The sequence below is a fragment of the Nelumbo nucifera genome, chromosome 1, assembly GCF_055504915.1.
Source record: "Nelumbo nucifera cultivar China Antique chromosome 1, China Antique-T2T, whole genome shotgun sequence".
Lineage (NCBI taxonomy): Eukaryota > Viridiplantae > Streptophyta > Magnoliopsida > Proteales > Nelumbonaceae > Nelumbo > Nelumbo nucifera.
In genome coordinates this window covers 43,722,448-43,728,086 of record NC_142649.1, presented here as the reverse complement: position 1 = coordinate 43,728,086, position 5,639 = coordinate 43,722,448, and the positions used below count along the sequence as shown (strand labels likewise).

At 34.9% G+C, this 5,639-nt stretch overlaps 1 long non-coding RNA gene across 1 annotated transcript; it reads right to left on the bottom strand.

The window, feature by feature from the left end:
• Positions 1 to 3,282: 3,282 nt before the first annotated feature.
• Positions 3,283 to 5,422, bottom strand: LOC109115955 (uncharacterized). Its single transcript, XR_002023616.2, has 2 exons — positions 5,050 to 5,422; positions 3,283 to 3,510 (listed from the first exon to the last, which is right to left on the bottom strand). It is a non-coding gene; the product is annotated as an uncharacterized LOC109115955 (long non-coding RNA).
• Between the last annotated feature and the right edge of the window lie 217 nt (positions 5,423 to 5,639).

The following is a 5,639-nucleotide window of genomic DNA, read 5'->3' as shown; positions in this document are numbered from 1 at the left end:
TAATAAAAAAATTACTTATTTTTATTTTCTAAAATAAATTAATCAATAATGTTGTGAGTATGTAATAATTAATTTTTCAAAAACAATAATTTTAACTAATTATTTTCAAAATTACATGAAATTATCGTTTATTTTCAAATATAACCTAATTAATAACATTTCCAAAAATGAGATAATTTATCTTTTATTTTCAATAATTATTACATTAATTATTTGTAAATAATTAATAATTGTAGTAACAAATAATTATTACATAATAAATTAAAATGGAATAAAAAAACCAAAAAAAACACAATAACATATATAAATTGGGTCGTACCCACTCTTCCACAATAGCGAATCAGTGGATTATTTGCTTGGATATTTCCCACCAGAAAACAACGGTCGATCGGTGGAACAACACCTGCCACCAATCTTTTTGTAAAAACCAACACCGGCAGCCAGTGTTTTTGTAAAAGCCAACCCAACACCTAAATATCTCATACAGACAACAACCTTTACTTGCAAACATTTCTGGGTTAGGCAATTACTTAAAATACCTTAGACATTTTTTACAATGGCCAACTGTTAGGAACCCGTAATAGAAAAATCAAAAAGATTATTTTACCCTTGAATTTTCTTCAAATTCTTAAAATGTAGCATTTCTTCTCCGTCTCGATCTGCCCCTTGCCAAATAGGCTCCCGTCGCGGCTGCTGCTTTCTTTCTTCGACGATTGTGTCTGTGCATCCTGTCACACTCACAAACTCACGGGAATACAGAAAGAGAAAGAGGGAACTACCGAGATTTCGCGATGGATTCCCTTTCAGTTAGCCTCCTAAAAACCCTTCTTTTGACCTGTACCTGTATGGATCTGTTATTAACATGGTTTTCAAAATCAAAACCGGATCGGACTGGAAAAATCGGGACCGGTTCCGTTTTTCTCCAAAACTGTTTTTTCCTCTAAAACCATTGATTTTGGTCAGTAAACCACTGAACCGGCCAGTTAATCAATCGAACCGTTCAAATGATTTTAACCATTTTTCAATTTTTAAAATTTTTTATTTTTTTGTCAGAACTGACCGACCATTCAAATCGGACGGTCAGACTATTCGTACCAGTAACCGGACCCTGACCAGTTCAGTCACCGGGTCGGTTTTAAAAACTATGGTTATTTGCATTTTGATATATAGATATAGATGTATAGAATAAATTTTATACACATATTATATATTTAATATTTTATATATAAAAACTATAGGCTAAAATCATGACTGGCCTGGCCCAGTGTCAGGCTTATTATGCCAGGTGCAAAAGACTGGCCTGGGCCCTGGCCCGGCCCATGATGCCCCCTTCTTACCTGTTTCGTAATTTTTGTAATGTAGCATGCTCCTTGCTGCATATTTCTTCTTTTTAACTCTATTATATATTCAGGAATTGTGGCAAAGATTTCTGTTTTGTATGATGATTGCCACCGATCATTTAATGAAATAATTTTTTTTCATAAAAAATTCTATTATTCAGAAGAAATGCCATCCTATAGATAGCAGCATTGGATACTTAGGAAAAGGCCTACAACAAACAAATGAAAATCTTTGTCTTGAGATGTTGTATGATGAATATGCCCTTTACCGACCTTGTATGGGCAGTGGTACTTCATAATTGCATGTAATGTTGAGGCTATTTTCTGTTTATCAAGGAGGAAAAACAAGTATTATTTCTTCCCCTAGCCCCCATGTGAGGTGTTCATTTTGAGATGACACATATGAAACGTTGTCATCGACTCTTGGCCCGCCAATCTATTTAATGGAGTTGTCTACCTCTCTGCTATAATTCTATGCTCTGATTCTTGTGAATTTTATTGTTTTTGGAATTAAAAAAAAATAAGAAACTTTATCAATGTTAAATTCAGTTTTGGGATAAGTAATTTGTAGTCCATCTCAGAAATCTGAAATTGCAGTCCTCTCTTAGTCTATTATTACCTTTCTCTATAAATTACATCATGTCCGTGAATTTGATATCAATCCATAGACAGGATTCAGTCTATTCCTAGATATCTTAGCTCCACCCTAGGGGTGGACTGAACTATAAAAACCCCTTTTTGTTTTTTAAGAAATTGAAGGTAACATTAATTCGTACACTGCATGAGCCTTCTCTAATGTGCAGAACCCCGAATAAATGGGGCAGTTTTAATTTATTATTGTTTATTTTTACCAATAAACCGGTATCATAAAAGTGGTAATCAATCAGGTTGTATTTATCAAAGTTCGTTGGAGTTGATTGGTATTTTATAAGTCCAAATTATGCACAAAGCCTCAATTTTACGTTAATTTTATGCTTAAAATGTCTTTGCGCTAGATTATAATATTTTTTAGAAGCAACTCTTACCAGAGCTCAAGACCCTTGATTCAATTTAATTTGCTTTGACAGCCCACACCTTTCTTTCAAAAAATAAGGCTCTGTTTACATAAGTTTTTCGTTTTGAGCTGTGGGATGTCAAAGCAAATTAAATTGAACCAAAAGCTTATGTAAATAGAGCCTTATCTTCTGCAGTCTAGCACCACCAATTCGTCTTTTAATATAGACCTATAGGGTGGTGATGACGAGACCGGATCTGCTCCTCACAAGAATGCCTTATATCACACGCACATCCTATCATGCATTGGGAACATCTCCCGTACTTATAAGTTATTTTTCACAGGAGATGTTTCCAATGCATGGTGGATGTGCCTGTGAGGTGCCCCTGGGAGGAGAATATCCCGTTCTGGTGATGACACTTCTCTTGGATTGGGATTTGCTCCTCACAGAACGCTCACACCAACTTAACAGCACAACCCATCAATACCATGTATTGGGAACATCTCCCATGAATAAAAATATACAAGTATAGAAAAATGTAAATTTGTAAAATGCAAAACCTTATATTTTATATTATTTTATATATTTGTACTACACATTTATATTTATGCTCTTTGAAATTAGTATAAATACAAATATGCACCGAGTAAATACAAAAAGTACTCGGTGCAAAATTTAATAAGAGTGCAAATTCAAATATGTTCAATGCATGCAAAATTTTATACACAATATTTTTTCAGCTTGTATTTGAAATATACATATTTGCCTTTGCATTCTTCCCAAACTGAGCCTAATAAGAAGTACAAAATACGACTTGATAATTAGAGTTCTGAATTGTAGCAAGCCAGCCTAAGTCCTAAGTCCTTTTAATTGGATCCTGGATACAAAGCTCGGCCCTAACATCCCCAACACATTAACATACACACACCATATTATATTTTGGAAAGAAACATGAAATATCATAAAATAGATTGAAAAAAAATACAAATTGAACAAGCTATTGCATTGATACTTATTCCAGAACAGGAAGTCAGACTGTAGATCGGTTAGGCACACAAAAGAAAACAAAACAAGAAAATGAAACAAAAACAAAAGAGACAATAAGTATTTCATATAAAAGTTTTTATATGCCTTCAGAGTTCATCGTAGGCAAGTTAACTTTGTGCATCTCCTCCCTGTAACCAAAAGCCAAATTGTTATTGTTTATCTTTAGGGCTTAAAGTTAATGAGAGATGGAAAGTGAGTATGGTGTTTTTTGAGTGCAAGCAGGAAAATAATTAAGAATACCAGAACAAACCTCCCAGACAGAAATGATTGGTGGTGTTGGATTGATTTTTACTTAAGGCTGTGTTTGGAAACAATGCAAATAAGTTGAATATAAATAAATATGTAGAGTATAAAACGGTTCATATAAATTATAAAATTGGGTTAATTTTGCACTGACAAATTTATCTTCTTACCAAATTGACTTTTAGCTGTAATGGATGCAAAAATGAATTCCAATAAAGCATATGCTTTTTTTTTTTTATATCAAAAACTCACTTGAATGCAAATTTACGTCTTTTTTATTGATGTACTTTTATATCTTATTATCAATGTAAATATGCATTACTCTGTTATTTATCAATGCAATAATGTAGTGTTGCCAAACATAGGCAAAAATGAACCAGAATGCTAATTTACCCTGAACCAGGATTTACACTCCATTTGCATTATTTCCAAACACAAAAAGGGAATTATTCGGTGTAAATGGTTTTGTTTTAAAAAGAAGAAATAACTACCACATCAGTAAAATTATATCCTTTCTAGTATAAGCTATTAGGCGAGGTTCGTTAATAGGTTTTTATTAAGCATGGATGTACAAGCATAAACCCACACCTTGTACTGAAATTAAATTAATTTTAATAAATGAAATCTTAAGATATATAAGAAAAATATCTATAGAAGACAAGTAAAAAGAAATGAAGAATATGCATAATTTAGGTGGCTTCCGTAGATTCTGAATCAGGTCGCAAGACATGATCCCAAAGATATACGGTTGCAACGGCTGTTAGGACCATGTCTTGGGACCAGATCAGAATTTCTTTAATTTTAGCTACAAGTTAGTACAATTAATTTGTTCCGATTAAACAATTATTAATAGGGTTAAGTAATATGCAACCCAAAGCAGAATTTTTTACTAGTAGCCCTCTTTATAAATCGCATCTTGCTGGTGAATTTAGCATCAATTCATGGTTAGATTCATCCCTTGTATGATGGGGCTACAAAATCTGGCCTGGACTGATCAGTCATTCTCCCTTATTAATAATTCAATCTCAGGCTCAGTTTGTCTCACGGGAATAGGGGTTTGGAATAGGAATTGGAATGGGTGCTATTTGATTCCAACGGTTGGGTTGGGCAGAATTAAAATCCCATTTTTATTCCTGCTGGAATGATATTCTTCCATTTGAGGGAATGGTTATTCTCTTCCCCTTTCTTGCTTGGGAAGGAAATTTTATTCTTGCTGGATCCAATTTCAATTCTCATTGCTGTATGAATCAAACGGACTATAGGAATAGACCATTTCAATTCTAATTCCACTGCGAACCAAATGAACCCTCAGTAAATGGACTAGTACAACAATTAATTACACTTGTTATGCTGTCTCTCCACATCCCCACCCCATCATTCAATGGAATTTGTGCAGGTCAAAACAAAGAGCAGGAGCCCTTTACCTTAACAGTTGGTTGGTTGAGGAAGGTTGCACTTTGCAGGGAGCTGCAAGGCAAGCTGGGGGTCTATCCCAAGGGAAGGCAGCATGTTGGAGTTCTTGTAGGAGCAAAGACAGTGCATGTCAGCACCTGACAGAGCGGAGCAGCACATAGTCGAGGGTGGGGAAGGGTTCGGAGCAGTTACTGATGGCTTGCAAGCCATCAGACCCTCTTGACTCATGTTACAAATGGTCTGTGAATTTGACATCGTCACCTCATTTCCCAGCACCAGAAGGACGAACACCAAAGCTGCGAGCTTTTGGATCGGCTCCATCTCTCAATCTCAGCTGTAAATCTCTCTCCTCGATCGACCTAGCTTGTGCTTTCCCTCAATTTCACAGCCATGGAAGAAGTTTCATTTAAATAGGCAATATTGCTCAAACTGTTGGCTGTTTAGACGTGCCACGAGCTGGGAAGCCCGTGAGTGAATATTGGCGGCATTATGTAGTCACGGGAGTGTTAATATGTAGAATGACTACGACTTTATGTTGATTCTCTTGGGTATATTTTATGAAGACATATTTCAGAAGATTTAAGTATTATTTTTCTTTTTG